Below are 16,689 nucleotides of genomic sequence, written 5' to 3'. Positions count from 1 at the left end.
TCAAACTCTGCCCAAGAGAATGGATCGTGGACCTCAACAGAGAGAGTCTATGTGACGCAAAGCCAAGAGAAGAATGCATTGCCTGGTCATGGAAGCACTAGAATGTTCCCATTGGCGGCCTTGGAGGAGTCCCGTGGAAATGCCGGAGGAGTATAATTTCACACACTTGCCAGGCTGGAGGCAGCAAAGCTGTCTCAGTCCGGTTCTCATCAGGTAAGAACTTTCCTATTCTCCTTTTCCTTCCCCCACCCCTCCCATCCCCCCGCCAAATGCTGGGAACGAATGCTGGGTGGGGAAGGAGAGAGGATGGCCCACGTCCCAGCTCGCCCACTTCTAGGGGAGGAGAGAAGTTGAAATCAAGTCCGAGCACTGACTGTTCATGGGACTGGACATCTTAATCGCTGAGTTCAGACTGCAGCCACAGGACTTGCTGTCACCTAAGAGTGATCATTAAAGTCACTTGGGCAAGAGAAATATTTCACTGAGGAAGTTTAAAGGGACAGTGAAGGGCAAAGATAAAGTTGCTTTTATTATTACCTCTCGAGTCCTACAAGTTCAATGTACCAGATGCGAGAGCCACACAGACAGCTTTCAAAAATAGGACGTCATATGCAAAGGAATTTGAGATGAAGAACTATTCATTCTGCATTATGCCATTTGGGTTTTAAAAACGTACCCAGAACAATACTCAATATTGTTTATGGATACTCAGATATAGATGTAAAAGCATTAAAAATGGGACTTGCCCCTAGAATATACAGAAAGTTGTCAAAATTCAACAAAAAAATCCAATTAGAAAATGGGCAAATGACATGAACAGACATTTCACTGAAGAGGATATACAGATGGCAAATAAGAACTTGAAAAGATATTGATATCATTAACCATTACGGAAATGCAAGTTAAAATCGCAGTGAGTGACCGGCCCGGTGGCACAGCAGTTAAGTTCACACATTCTGCTTCGGTGGCCCTGGGGTTTGCTGGCCTGGATCCTGAGTACAGACATGGCACCACTTGGCAAGCTGTGCTGTGGTAGGCACCCCACATACAAAGTAGAGGATGGGCATGGATGTTAGCTCAGGGCCAATCTTCCTCAGCAAAAAGAGGAGAATTGGCAGCAGATGTTAGCTCAGGGCTAATCTTCCTCAAAAAAAAATTAAAAAAAAAACAAACCACAGCGAGCTATCACTACACACCTATCAGCATGAGTAAAATAAAAAAGATGATAACACCAAATGCTGGTGAGGATACAGAAAAACTGGTTCACTCATATATTGCAGGTAGGAGTGTAAAATGGCACAGCTACAAAAAACAGTTTGTCAAGTTTGTACAAAACTAAATATATGCTCACCACATGTGATGGTTAATTTTATGTGTCAATGTCACTGGTCCACGGGGTACTCAGATATTTGGTCAAACATTACTCTGAGTGAAACAGCGCATAAAACATTGACTGGCTTAAACTAGTTTTGCTTCCTTAAAACAGGTTGTTGTTTAGTCAAATCTCGCTCAATAACAGAGACAGCACTGCGCACGTGCCAGGAGGGAACCCACAGCCCCAGCAGGACCTCCGCCTTCACTAAGGAAAACCTGGCTTCCAGCAGCCCGAGTAGCTTGACTGCCATGTGTGGAGTGATTGGAGACCAGCCCGTTGGCTTACCTGGGCCCAGCTGCAGCTTAGTAGCCCCTAACTCCTTAAATTTTGCCCCAAACTTTGGGTGGAGACAGATTTGAGAGCTTTTCTTCCTGTCTTCTTGCCAGTCAACTTCACAGTAAAGCTCTTTCTCTCTTCAAAAGCCAGCGCACTAGTATTGGCTTCTACGTGCATGGGGTAGGAAGCCCTTGCTCGGTAACACGGGTGTGTCCGTGAGAGTATTTCTGGATGAGATTAGCACTGGGGGCAGCCAGTCGCAATGTCATGAGGATGCATCAAGCAACCCCTGGGAAGAGGCCCACATGGCTAGGAACTGAGCCCTCCTGCCAACAGCCAGCGAGGAACCGAGTCCTCTTTCCAACCGCTACGTGAGTGAGCCAGCTCAGAGTGTTTCCTCCAGCCCCAGGCAAACCTTCAGATGGCTGTAGCCCCAGCTGGCATCTCACGTGCAACCTCATAGAGACCCTGACCCAGAACTGCCCAGCTAAACCACCCCAGATTCCTGAACCTCCGAAAATGCAAGATATAATAAAGGTTTATTGTTTGAAACTTCTAAATTTGGGGGTATTTTGTCATACAGGAACATCTAACTAATACAGAGTCCTTCTGCCACCAATGCTGACACCCTCCCCGCCCCCAAATCAACCAAGCCTCTGGACCACTTCAGGAAAGCACAAGAAAGACAGCAATTTGGTGATGAGAGAGAAATCCAAAGAAACAAAGAATTTAGAAAATTGATGTCAGCATGGATGGAAGGGGATGGCTAAAGGAAAGACAAGAGGGAGAAGTGAGCATGGAGGGCGGGAAATATGAAACAGAAAGCTAAAATAAAAATGGAAAGTTCAAGTGCCTTAAACAGATGTGGGATTTGGAGGTGAGGTGGGCGAGGACACCGGGTCTCACACTAGAGGATATTTGAGAGTGATCTCAACTGAAAAGCTAATGATGAACATTCTAGTCCTTAATAAGCAGCAACTTGCTTCTGGGCTTCATCTTCTGCCTGTATACCAAGCCAAGCATAGACTTTGCTGTCTCAGATGGAACCTTCAGTGACCTTCCAAGCTGATGCCAAGAAGTCGTGGTCCCTTTGGGGAAAGGAGGAGAGTTATGGCATAAGGGAGTGTGTTTACAGTTGAGCAGGGCTGGCAGCTCTCTGCTAAGTCAGAATGAGCAGCCTCTGTGTAAGTGGAAGTGTAAAGAAGCTTATTAATTATATATTACCCTCAGCAAGAGGGGGTATAGCTCAGTGGTAGAGCATTTGACTGCAGATCAAGAGGTCTCTGGTTCAAATCCAGATGCCCCCTTTGAGGGTCCTCTTTTCCTCCTTGAACTGAACTGACAAAATCAAGTTTACAGAGACCACGCCCTGTAAAGGAGGAGGTTGGCTAGAGCCTATAAAACCTCATGTGGCCATCCCTTATGATTCAGGGTCTGGTCAGGCACTCAGCATTGCCTTGAAGACCAAGGACGAGTCCATCCCCAACACCCTCTTTGAGGGTCTGTTTCCCAGGGCCCCAAGGGTACCGATTTCTGTATCTGACAGGGTCCAGTCCAGAGATGTAAACTGCACCGGTTATTTTAATAGAGAGAATTTAATGTAAATAATTGTTAACCAGAGTATCAGTTTCTTAGGGCTGTTGTAACAAAGTGCTACGAACTAGGTGGCTTACAACGACAGACATGTGTTGTCTCACATTCTGGAGCCTAGAAGTCTGAGCTGCAGGTGTTGGCGGGGCCGTGCTCCCTCTGAAGGCTCTAGGGGAGGGTCCCTCCTCGCCTCTTCCAGCTTCTGGTGTTTGTGGGCAATCCTTGGTTTGTAGACGCCTCACTCCAGCATCTGCCTCCATCTCCACGTGGCAGTCTTCTCCCGCAGTGCCTCTCTCCTCTTCTTAGAAGGACACCAGTCTACCAGATCAAGAGCCCGTCCTACTGCATTGTGCTCTCACCCTAACCAATTACATCTTTGACGGCCCTCTCCAAATAAGGTCACATTCTGAGGTGCTGGGGGCTAGGACTTCAACTTGTCTTTTTGGGGGGCAGAACTAACCCACAACAACCAGAATGAGAAAACTGAAAGGCAAAAAGGGAAGACTGAGTATCATGGGGTAGTATCTGGAAGAAGCAGCTACCGCCCCAGGGCTGGGGGACCAAGCAGAAGCAGATGAAGTTGCTAAGTCTTACACACTCGGGGAGTATCTCTGTGGATCATGGACTCAGATCTATAAGGAGATGCTAATGTCCCTGAGGAGACATGACAATGCTGGTCCCATGAGCACCAAACTGCAGATGGCAATCACTGTTGCTACTGGGATGGACTGTCACTGCCGGCTGACGCTCACAGGAACCCAAAGAGTGAGAAGGAACAAGTGCTTCTTCCTGCTCCAACCTTCCAGTCTCCCTCTAAGAGACCTATTGGCAGGAGCAACCAGGAAGCCACCTGGCAAAGGATAAGCGTGGTTTACAGAGTCCGAGACCCAGCATCACAGAGCGGACCACAGTAAGGTGGACTTGGAGCTTAGAGAAATCATTTCTTCAATCATTTCTTCAGATGGCTCTTCTCACCCAGCAGTTAAAGAGTTGAATATATGGAGATTTAGGGCAATGAGAGAGGGTGTGGCCTTGTGCAGAGAGCTCTGATCCATATCCAGTCAATGTGCGTTCTATCTTTGAGGTGTTGCCTGCTTGGCCAGGCCATTGGGCATTTGAGTCTCTGTTTTCAGGTGCCCAGTGCAAAAACCACAAGATAGATGTCACTATGGATCCCTGTCAAGGAATGCTCTTCAGGTTACTGTCCTCATTCGGGGACTGTAGGCAGAGAGGTGGCAGAGCTGCAGGAGAAAGGAACCTGTTGCTCCTTCTGAGGCAGGGAGATGAGTTAGCTGCAAAGCAGGTCTGGCAACTCAGCCAACGCATGCCACAGGGGCACCAGGGACGGAAGCTCTGGGTATGGCTGCGGAAGAGGATGTTAACTGGACCTACTGGTATGGCAGGGGGTGTAGCTCAGGGGTAGAGCATTTGACTGCAGATCAAGAGGTCCCCAGTTCAAATCTGGGTGCCCCCTATCATTTTAGTCACTAACAGTGGTAAAGGAGTTCTGGTTTCCTCTCACTGAATCCAGTTTCCAGGTCAAGCAGAGCAGCTCTTCTCAGGGGATGTGTTTGCTCCATTCCTCTGATTTTCCCACTGTCCCCTCACCTGGTACCCACGCCGTCCAATGTGTACTGAATCTCCTGCCTTAGGGTTAGGACTCTAGCCTTTGAAGGTAGCCAGAGAGAAATCTGAGATCACCAACAAAGCCTTCGACTGCTGGCTGATGTCCCAACAGTTGCAAAGGAAGCTGGGAGATCGTGCAATAACATGTTCAATCTGTTGAGAGGAAATAATAGCCAACTTAGAGTTCTATTCCCAGCTAAACTATTCTTAAAGAACAGACAAAAGCTGAGAGAGTTTACTGCCAAAATACTCTCATTAAAGAAAATTTAAAAATATGCAGCTTAGGGGCTCACCCCATGACCAGGTGGTTAAGTTCACATGCTCTGCTTCAGCAGCCCAGGCTTTCACTAGTTCAGATCCTGGGTGCAAAATGGCACCACTCATCAGGCCACGGTGAGGTGGCATCCCACATGCCACAACTCGAAGGACCCACAACTAAAATATACAACTATGTATTGGGGGGATTTGGGGAGAAAAAGCAGAAAAAAAAAAAGAAAAAGAAGATTGGCAACAGTTGTTAGCTCAGTTGCCAATCTTTTTTTTTTTTTTTTAAGATTTTATTTTTTCCTTTTTCTCCCCAAAGCCCCCCGGTACATAGTTGTGTATTCTTCGTTGTGGGTTCTTCTAGTTGTGGCATGTGGGACGCTGCCTCAGCGTGGTCTGATGAGCAGTGCCATGTCCGCGCCCAGGATTCGAACCAACGAAACACTGGGCCGCCTGCAGCGGAGCACAAGAACTTAACCACTCGGCCACGGGGCCAGCCCCATCAGTTGCCAATCTTTTAAAAAAATAATAAAAATAAAATATACATCTTAGAGAAAAGTAAAATGAGCCCAGATGGGAGGTCTGAGATACGAGAAGAAATGTTGAATGAAGAAATTGGTAGGTATGTAAGTAAATCTAAAAATCATTGACCGTATAACACAATATGGATGTCTAATTTATAAAGTTTTTTTAAAAGATAGAACTAAATACTGGTTAATTATAACATATAAGGAATGAGGTGATAAGAGTTAAAGTATCTTTATGTAATTTGGAAGAAGGATAAAGATACTGGTTAACTTTAGACTTCTAAAATTTGCATGCAGAATTTTCTAGTGTATCATTTTAAAAGCTGTGGTTTTGCCAAGAAAAAGGGGATCAGGGAGTGGAGGGCATTTGCTAGTGGCCTTGCTAAACACTCATTAAGTCTAATTATTTGTTGATTCTTTTAGATTTCCTATGTATATGACCATATCATCTAAGACAAAAGTTTTATTTCCTTATTTCCAATCCTTATGTATTTTATTTACTTTTATTACCTTATTGTACTGGCTACGACCTCTACTATAATGTTGAATAAAGGTGTTGATAGTAGATATCTTGTCTCATTGTGTTCATGTGAAAAGCTGTGAACTTTTCACCATTAAGTACATGTTGTGAAGTATACTTTTTATAAATGGTCTTTATCAAATTAAGGATTTTTCCCTCTATTTCTAGTTTGCAAAAAGAATTTTTATCATAGATTGATGTAAAATTTATCAAAACTCTCTTTTTTTGCATCTATTGAGATAATCATATGATTTTTCTCCTTTAGTCTATTAACATGGTGAATTACACTTACTGCTTTTTGTAAAATTAAACACACTTTGTATTCCAGATATGAATCCACCTTGATCATGAAGTTCTATCATTTATATATATATATGTATAACCAGTTAGATAATAATTTATTTAATTTTTTTACCTATGTTTATGAGTGAGATTGGCCTATCTACTTTTTTGTACTGTCCTTGTTGGGTTTTGGTATCAAGGCTAGCCTCACAAAAGTAGTTGTAGAATGTACTCAACTTTTCTATTCCTAGAAAGATTTTTTGTAGAAATAGTTATTATTTCTTACAAATGTGATAAAACTCACCAGTGAAACCATCTTATCTGAATTTTTCTGTGGAACAATTTTGAAATGACTGTTTTAATAAAATAACTATTTAAAACTTAGAGGACTACTCAGCTTTTCTGTTTTTTCTTGTGTCAGCTTTGGTAAGTTGTAGAGTTTTTTGAGTTCTTGCTCAATTTCAGCATAGCATAGTGTGGTAAAGTCCTTGGACTTTCAAGACATAAAGTGTGGCTTCAAATTCTGGATCCTACCTGAGTGACCTTGGTGAAGTTGTTTAACTCTCTCAGCCTCAGTTTTGCCATATATAAGATGGGAATGATAATAGAAACGAGCACAATGATAGTGCCTAGTTTGTGAAAGTGTTATGATGATTATATAAATTAATCTTTTTGAAGTACGTAGAATAGTGTCTGCACATGGTAAGTTCTTTGTACATGTTTGTTAAATAGACAAATTGTTTTGTGTATTATTTTTCATAATGTTCTATGATCATTATTTTAAAGTCAAAAGAATCTGCAGTTTTTCTTTTTGATTTTTGATATTGGGGGAGTTTTTTCTGCTTTCTTATTTTTCTTATCAGTTTTACCAGAAGTTAATCAATCTTACTTTTCTTTTCAAAAAACAACTTTTGGCTTTGTTAATCTTCTCTGTTGTGCGTTTGTTTTCTATTTCGTTAATTTCTGCTGTTACTTTTCTTTCCTTCTTCTTTCATAGTGTTCTTTTATCCAGTTTTTTAGTAGCTTCTTGAGATGGATTCTGAATTTATTTTTATTCTTCTTTTCCAGTATATTGCTCAAAGCTATAAGTATTCCTCTAAATGCTGATTTAGTGTCCATCAATGGATGAATGGATAAAGAAAATGTGAGATACACACACACACACACAGGAATATTATTCACCATTAGAAGGAAGGAAATCCTGTCATCTGTGACATGGGTGAACATGGAAGGCATGATGCTAAGTGAAATAAGCCAGACTAAAACAAGACAAATACTGTATAGAATCATTTTTTTGTGGAATTTTAAAAAAAAGAAAGTCAGACTCATAGAAACAGAGAGTAGATTGGCTGTTGCCTGGGCCCGAGGGGTGGGGGAATTAGGGGATATTGGTAAAAGGGTACAAACTTACAGTTATGAGATCTAAGGCTCAAATGTGCAGCGTGGTGATATAGTTAGTAATACTGAATTTTATGCTTGAAATTTGCTGTGAGAGTAGATCTTAAGTGTTCTCACCAACAATAAAAAAAAGGTGACTATGTGAGGTGACATTGTGTTAATTAACTTGAGTGTGGTAATCATTTCACAATGTATATGTGTGTCATATCATCATATTTTATATTTTAAATATATTACAATTTTATTTGTCAACTGTACCTCAGTAAAGTGGGGCAAAAAGAAACTAAACAAAAAATTCTAAATTATTCATGATGTTCTTGTCTCCTTTTATTAATTAATGTGAAAGGTATGTAAAAATTTCCCACTCTAATTCTAGATTTATTTATTTCTCTTTGTTATTCTGTCAAATTTTTGCCTTACACATTTTGAAGCTATATTACAAGAAGCCTAAAGTTAGGAATTCTTGTATCTTTCTGGTAAATTCAGCCTTTTATTATTCATAGGTGACCTTTCTATCTCTAGCAGTATTGCATGTCTTAAAGTTTATTTTGTCTGACAGTAAGATACACCTGCTTTCTTTTTGTTAGTGTTTTGCAAGTCATATATTTTTTTCATTCTTTTATTTTCAATCTTTCTGTATTCCTAAGTTTTATAGATGAGTCTTTTGTAAATAGAATATAGAAAATTAGTTGGTTGTTTTAACCCAATATGACAATCTTTGTCTTTTAACCTGAGGCATTTAATTTATTTACTTTTAATGCATTTGTTGATGTATTTACATTCCAATCTACCACTTTATTTTGTGCTTTCAATTTGCGTTACTTATTTATGTTTTTCTCTCCTTCTTCCTTTTATTTTGTTTGAATGTTTGGGATTTTTACAATGCCATATCTCCCCCTGCTACTTTGAAAAATATAAATGCTATTTCTTCTATTTTAGTGGTTATACAGCAACTCCATATGCATAGTTATTTCTCAAAGTCTATAGTTAACCAATAACTTTACGCTCCTCTCAGGTAATACAAGCATCTTAAAACACTTTAACTCCATAACCTTCCTCTTAACTTACATGCGGTTTTTGTTTTTTACATTATTCCGTAAGCTGTTTTAACCTCATTATTGTTATTATTTTACACAGTCAATGTTCACTTAGACTTATTCATATATTTACTAATTTTTTGCCTGTTTCTTCCTTCCAACATCTCAACCCTGCTATCTAGATCATTTAGAATAAACCCTTTAGAATTTCCGTTAGGGCATACCTGCTGTTGATGAATTCCTTCAGTTTTTGTTTGTCTGAAATTGTCTTTATTTTACCTTCACTCATGAGGGATATTTTACCTGAGTACAGAATTTTGTGTCGACAGTTACAGTATTTCAGTACTCACAATTCCACTGCCCTCTAGCTTTCATTGTTGCACCTGAGAACTCAGTTGTCAATCTAATAGGCACCCCATTGAAAGTAGTATGTCTTCTTTTCATGATGCTTTTGAGGGTTTCTTGTTGTCTCTGGATTTCTGCAATTTTACTACAATAACTCTAGGTATGGATTTAATCTTGTTTATTATGTTTGAGATTCATTGGGGTTCTTGAATGTGAAGTGTGACATCTTTCATTAGTAGTAAAACGGTCTCAGCCATTGTCTCCTCAGATATTGCATCTGCTTCATTCTCTTTCGTTTCTTCTTCCAGGACTCCATTTAAATGAACTTCAGACCTTCTCATTGTATCCGCTATACGCATTACCCTCTATTCTATAGTTGCCATACTTTTGTCTCTCTGTGCTTTGTAATGGATAATTTTCTTCCCAGTGTTCTAATTCACGGATGTTTTTCTTTGGCTGAAACTATTCATTGAGCAGAACATAGACATATTCAATGAGTTTTTAATTTTAGTTATTGACTTTTAGATATAAAATTTCTATGTTGTTCTCTTTTCAAATCCTGTTGGTTACTTATTGTGCTTCCCAGTTTCCTACTGAAATTTTCAAGCTTGTCGTTTATCTTCCTGAACACAGCAAACATTGCTATTTTACAGTGTGTTTCTGGCAGTTCTAATATAAAAAGTTCCTGTGTTTAGTTCTTTGGTCTGTTGTTTTTATTGATTTTCATTGATGGTTTTTTGCGTCCCTGTGTGCATAGTTATCCTTAACTATGTGTTGGACATTGTATTCCAAAATTTATTGGGAGAACTAGTGTGTGGGGATGACAATATCTTCCTTCATTTGGTTTTTCCAAGTATCTGAGGGGCTGTAGCAGTTAGGAAACCTCAAGATAGTTTCAAGGCTTGAGTTTTCTGGGCTGTTCAGATGTCACAAAGATCAGCCATAAATTCTTACACTGGCTGTTTCTTTCAGTTCACTCTTGCTTCTCAGGGTCCTAGCCCAAAGCCAGAGATAGTTTTACTAGTGTCCCCACTCTTAGTGGGCCCAGAATTCTGGCCTCTATCCCCCTAGTCCCGAGAGGCTTCCAAAAGTCCCACTTAGCCTCTCAGCTACCTCTTCTGGGCTGGAAAACACTCTCAGGACCAAAGCAGCCTCCGATGCGGAGATTTAACTTTCCATATCCCATCCTTTCCAAGTCACCATCTAGAATTTCCTGTCTAACTAGTTAGCTCTTTGATGCCTTTAATGAGATGTTTATAATATTTTCTGAGCTTTTTGATGTGTCCTCATAGGAAAGATTATTTCAAATTATCTTGTTCACTAAGGAACAAGGAGATTCCTCAGCAGGATTCTTTATGCCATTTATATGTCTTGAATATTTTTATCCAAATTTTAAAAAATTATCATATAAAGTACAGTCTACTGCTAAGCATTCTCAGTAAGGAAATACTCACCCAGGTTAAAAAAGAAAAAATGGTAGGAGAGAAAGGAGGGAGAGGGAGAAACAAGTGTCCGAGTCTATGTAGAGGCAGCCCTGCTGAGAAATCCCAGCGAGAGGACAGAGGCTTTGCCTTTGATACGGTTCTCAAACCCTCCCAGTCACCTCTGGGAACTAGGAAGATGGATATCGATCCTTCAAAAGTGGCAGCAGCAAGAACAGAGAGACAGCCTTCTTTCTGGAGATTACAGTCAGGTTGAGTAAATGAGACTTTTAGAGAAAGTGAAGTCCCCACACGGACCATGAAGGCCGACTGTCCCCAGGGGGAGGTGGAAGTGGGCTGGGCTGACTTCATCAGCCTCTTCAGTGAAATCTGACGCCCGTAGCTACCGTGTGGATGGTGCTCAGGGCAGCATTCTTGGAGCAGGTCCTGATATAGACCGAGTTTTTATCACAAGACAAAGCGCATTACTTAGCGGTTAAATGTGTGGGGAAGGGTTAGAAATTCCAGCACCTGCTTCAGTAAGTCAAAAGGGCAGAGAAAGAGGGGGCACCTGGATTTGAACCAGGGACCTCTTGATCTGCAGTCAAATGCTCTACCTCTGAGCTATACCCCCATTCATGGGTGGCCTTTCATTAGCATCTTTTCACCCATGGAACTACGCACAGGATACTTATGCGTCTATACTTCACTGTTTTTCTGCATGTCCCAAGAGGTGGCGAGTCTTCTCTGCTATGGTCCACTCTCCCATCTTCCCCTCTCCAACCTCAACTAGTCCCCCCCAGCCCTCCTCTTCCTCAGGTTGTGGTCATGCCACCAACCTTTACACCCGGAAAGGTCAATTGAGTCTATAAGTGTTTCTACCTGAGCCGGCATGTAGTTATCAGGACAGGAGCAGTTGGTCCTAGGTCTTCAGTGAACCTCACATTCAGCTCAGGGAGAGCCTCCTCCATACTCCAAGGCCTCAAGGAGAGTGCTCCTTGTTTCACTCATTCATTCATTCACTCAACAAACACTCAGATCATGGTAGATGCCAGGCCCAGTCATCCATGTTGAGGATACAGAGACAAATAAAACATTGTCCCTGTTCCCGAAGAGTCTTAGTCTGAATAAGAGACAAATCTATGCACCAAAATATTTCCAGAGAGTAGCAGAAGCCCAAGCGGAGAACTGTGGGAGCGCGGAGAAATGAGCCACCCGGCCTGGGGAGTCAGGAGCGGCTTCCTGCAGGAGATGGACAAGGAGGAGTTTGGTGGATGAAGAAGCTGAGGAGGCTTGCAGGCCAAGGGAAAAATAAGAACAAACATTTAAAAAGCGGGTCAAGTGTGGGGCCAGCCCCGTGGCTGAGTGGTTAAGTTCACGCGCTCCGCTGCAGTGGCCCAGGGTTTCGCTGGTTCGGATCCCGGGTGCAGACATGGTACCGCTCGCCAGGCCACGTTGAGGTGGGGGTCCCACATACCACAACTAGAAGGACCAGCAACTAAGATATACAACTGTGTACCAGTGGGGATTTGGGGAGATAAAGCAGAAAAAAAAAAAGATTGGCAACAGTTGTTAGCTCAGGTGCCAATCTTAAAAAAAAATTAAAAAATTAAAAAAAAAAGTGGGTCAAGTGTGTCTAGAACTCAGTGAGGCTTGAGACTGATGCCACACAGAAAGTGTGCTCATCATCCCAGGAAACATTTTGCAGTCCTACTAATGCAACGAGTGGGACTCAGCCGTGTCACTGGGGGAAGGCCTGTGACACACAGCATGACTAGCCCTGACCTCACTTAACCCTCACATCCACCCCTCTGTTGTCTAATTCTAGAGATGAGGACACAGGTTTGGCCAGAACAGAACCCAGGTGCAGACAAGCACCAGCATTTGTCCTAGAACACAGGACAATCAATACAGGAACTGGAGTGCCCTAGGGGTCAGGAGCTAATATGGGTGACAAGAGCAATCACCTACCTCCTCTTTATTTGCTACTTCACAGCTAAAAGCAACTTCAGCAAGGGGGCACCCGGATTTGAACCAGGGACCTCTTGATCTGCAGTCAAATGCTCTACCCCTGAGCTATACCCCCTGGCCTACTCTTATGCCTTAATTGTACCTCTTGAACTGTGCAGCCTTCTGCAGTTCTTGGACTCCTGCAGCCAAGCTCCCAGGAGGGGGCAGTCGGCCCCATGACAGCCTGGCTCTCACTGTCATCACTTACTCGCTCGTCCACCTATAGACACCCACCGACCAGTTCCTGTGTGCCAGGCTCATCCTTCCTTCTTCCATGTTCTCTCCCTCTCTCTCTGGCTCTGCTTACCTCTACCACCCTTGCTCTGTCTACACTGCAGGGGGCAGTCACTGGCTCTCCCAGCCTAATAGAACTCTGCTCCCCTCCTCTCCTCCTGCACTAGGGCACTCAGGAGAGAGAGGTCTCTGCATGGATAGAGGAGCAGGTCTGGGCCAAGAACCTGGCCAGGACACCACATCCTGAAAGACAGATGGCCCCCTTTCTCCCTTTCCACCGTATGCTTATTTATTCAACCCCCCCTTCCCTCAACCCCCGGCCCCATCCACTCAACCTGCTAAATATTGTGGAGGAACAAGGGGAACCAGCCCCAGGTTCCCACTTGGGGAAAAAACTGACTTGGCAGGGGGTGGGGTGGGGGGACAGTGGACCATCAGGATAGCTTGCCTGTGAGCCACCAGGGCATGGAAGATGACGGGTTCCAAGACTTCTGGCAGACACAGGCAACTCAATGTGGGCCTCGAGAATGGGGAGTAAACCAGGGGAGGGGGCTGTCCTCTAATCTGAAAGGCTGGGCCATGGTGTGGGACAGAGCCGCAGAGAGCTCCCCACCCCCCATTAATGGAGAAGCCAAAAAAGGCTTTGAACCCACATCAACCCTTCCCAGCACCGCCCCTCCCCATCCCCTCTCCCCATAGAAGCAGTCTCTAACAATGACACTCACAGGGCTTTAGGGACATAGCTGTCTTGTCCAGAAATACTGAGGAGGGTCCTCAATCTCCTGGGCAGATTGTGCCAAGTCTACCTAGCACCTGAAGTGATGTCATACATACTGTGTTCTCCTCTTTTCTTGAGGCTTCTTCGACATACCAGAATTGGCCACAACCTCCCTCCATTGACCCAAGGGGATGACACTTTTAGTTCCTACTGACTGCAGGGGAAGAGGGTAGCAACCAGCCAGCCAGCATAGCTGACAGAGCAGGAACTGGTCTCTGACGGGGCATCCCAGGGCCTACCCCCTGCCTATACGGAACCTCTCCCACACCAGATGAGCCCAGCCTGGGGAGCACCTTCTTCCTGGCAGAAACCTGGCAGTGAGGCCACCAGCTGGCTCCTGCTACACACCGGACCCTTACCACTCAGTCTCCACGACGTCATCCCTTCCCACCCCCCATCAAGTGGGGTGCTCCTCCAGCCCCCTCTAGGAAGGAGAATTGTTTGAGCAGCTGACCTAGGAAATGGGCCTGAGGGACTGAAGTAGCCCAGGGTGTGCGCCTGGGCTGGGAGGGTTGGGGAAGGACAGGGATGTAGAAGGAGATGACGTCAGCCCTGGGGGGAGGGAAACTGCTGCCTGGCTTGGCCTCTTGGGAGGTGGGGCAGCAGGGGAGACGCAGAGAGAAGACACCATGAGGACAGTCTGTGGGAGAGGCCAAGCCACTGACACTGGGGTGGCGAGGAGACAGGTCTTTGACACTGTTTTAGTTAATTGTGGTTTCTAAGAAAGAAGCCATGACTAAGTACAGTCGAAATTTTAAATTACCCAGGAAAGCAAGAAACGTGGGTTCTAGGCACTGAAGGGCTGTGCAGTTTTCAACCAGAGGAAGTGAGTTCTAGCCCAGCAGCGACCAGAGCAGTAGCCAGAGAGACGACAGGATCCGAGGGTCCTCTGCCCATCGTCACACAAAATGTTCAAAGGGTGCTGTCACTGCTGCTTCATGTTGAGGAAAAACTGGCAATTTTTACATTATCATACCATAAAACAGAAATATTTTGGTTTTTACACAGCAAATTTCGTAAATTTTTTATTGTTGTATTTCCAACAGTTAAAGAAAATTGGTTTCTTTCTGACATTGGGGGCTGGTGGCGTGACTTTGAGTTAGGCAAAACATTCTTAGATATGACACCAAAAGCTCAAGTGATAAATTGGACTTCATCAAAATTAAAAACTTCTGATCTTTGAAAGACTGTTAAGAGAAAGAAAAGACAAGTCAGAGACTGGGAGAAAGTATTTGCAAACCATATATCTGATACAGGACTTGGACCAGAATATATAATGAACCCTCAAAACTCAATCATAAAAAACAAACAAGCCAAATGAATAAATGGACGAAAGACCTGAACAGACACTCTAGCAAAGAAGATATATGACGGCAACAAGCACATGAAAGTCTGCTCAACATCGTTAGTAATTAGGGAAGTACGAATTAAGACCACAATGAGACACTGCGACATTACAGCAGAATGGCTGACCAGAGCGAGGGTCGGCGAGGACGTGGAGCGACTGGAACATTCCTACACTGCTGTGCAAATGCAAAATGGTACAACCACTTTGGAAAACAGCTTGGCAGTTTCTTAAAAAGTTAAACATACGCGTAGCATATGACCCAGCTATTCCACTCCTAAGTTCACCGAGAGAAATGAAGGCACAATCCACGCACCCACGAACCCAAGGTTCACAGCAACTTTATTACTTAAAGCCCAAAACTGGAAACAACTCCAACATTTACTGACAGGAGAGGATGAGCAAACTGTGGTCTAGGCATCCAACAGAAGAATTCTGTTTTTTTTTTTTTTCTAAGATTTTTATTTTTTTTCCTTTTTCTCCCCAAAGCCCCCCGGTACATAGTTGTATATTCTTCGTTGTGGGTCCTTCCAGTTGCGGCATGTGGGACGCTGCCTCAGCGTGGTTTGCTGAGCAGTGCCATGTCCGCGCCCAGGATTTGAACCAACAAAACACTGGGCCGCCTGCAGCGGAGCGCGCGAACTTAACCACTCAGCCACGGGGCCAGCCCCAGAAGAATTCTTGTCAATAAACATGAATGAACAATTGACGCAACAATAGGGATAGATCTCAAATAATTATCTTGAGTGAAAGAAGCCAGAGCAAAAAAAGAATGCATATGGAATGATCCATTTACATAAAATTCCAGAAAATGCAAACTCATCTGTGGAGACAGAAAGCAGACTAGTGTTGCCTGGAGTGGTGGCAGTATTTTAAGAGACTAGTATTTTACTAGGAGAAAGAAGGTAGGGAGTGGGAGATTCTGGGCTCCAACTGGGACATAGTCCGTTGCATCTCTCTCCCACTTCCCACTCCCTCCCCCAAAGCTCTGTGGGCTCCGGCCATCTCCTTGCCCAGCACCAGCGTAGAGCATTTGCTTTCACACCTGGAAGCCAATTCATCTTCTTATCCGGGAAACTGAAGCCCCCAGAGCTGATTCATTCAAGGCCTTGGCGTCACTGACAGTTCTGCAACCCCCACCCCCGCCCCTGGGCTTCTGGGTGATTCTCCCTCCTGCCCATTTCCCTGAGTCTCTCAAAGGTACCCCACGAGGCTGGTCCAGCACCCAGGGAGCAGCTGAGCAGTTGACATCATTGACCCTCTCCTCTGACCACTTGTCAAGTTCTTTATTTTTTAAATAACTTGAAGACAGTTTATTCTTAGATATGTAAATTATTTTATTTTATTATTATTATTTTTTTGTGAGGAGGATTGTCTCTGGGCTAACATCTGTGCCAATCTTCCTCTATTTTTTTATATGTGGGATGCTGCCGCAGCATGGCTTGATGAGTGGTGTGTGGGTCTGCACCCAGGATCCAAATTCGTGGACCCCAGGCTGCCAAAGCAGGGTGTGCACATTTAATCACTACGCCACCAGGCCAGCCCCACTGTCAAGTTCTTTGTCAGTTTTCATATACCTCTCACTCCCAGGACATGACCCCCACCTGCCCATCCCCTTCTGGCTGTCCCTCTGTCTTTCAATAACTTCTCCTTCTCAAAAG

At 43.8% G+C, this 16,689-nt stretch overlaps 4 non-coding genes across 4 annotated transcripts; 2 read left to right on the top strand and 2 right to left on the bottom strand.

Moving 5' to 3' along the window:
* The first annotated feature begins 2,886 nt into the window (after positions 1 to 2,886).
* On the top strand, positions 2,887 to 2,958 carry TRNAC-GCA (transfer RNA cysteine (anticodon GCA)). The gene has a single exon. It is a non-coding gene; the product is annotated as a tRNA-Cys (tRNA).
* Positions 2,959 to 4,643: 1,685 nt separating this feature from the next.
* TRNAC-GCA (transfer RNA cysteine (anticodon GCA)) lies at positions 4,644 to 4,715 on the top strand. Its single transcript has one exon. It is a non-coding gene; the product is annotated as a tRNA-Cys (tRNA).
* A 6,508-nt stretch (positions 4,716 to 11,223) lies between these two features.
* On the bottom strand, positions 11,224 to 11,295 carry TRNAC-GCA (transfer RNA cysteine (anticodon GCA)). The gene has a single exon. It is a non-coding gene; the product is annotated as a tRNA-Cys (tRNA).
* Positions 11,296 to 12,675: 1,380 nt separating this feature from the next.
* On the bottom strand, positions 12,676 to 12,747 carry TRNAC-GCA (transfer RNA cysteine (anticodon GCA)). Its single transcript has one exon. It is a non-coding gene; the product is annotated as a tRNA-Cys (tRNA).
* Between the last annotated feature and the right edge of the window lie 3,942 nt (positions 12,748 to 16,689).

The sequence above is a fragment of the Equus przewalskii genome, chromosome 4 (assembly GCF_037783145.1).
Source record: "Equus przewalskii isolate Varuska chromosome 4, EquPr2, whole genome shotgun sequence".
NCBI lineage: Eukaryota > Metazoa > Chordata > Mammalia > Perissodactyla > Equidae > Equus > Equus przewalskii.
Note: the sequence above shows the minus strand (reverse complement) of the source record. Positions and strands in the feature narration are given on the sequence as shown.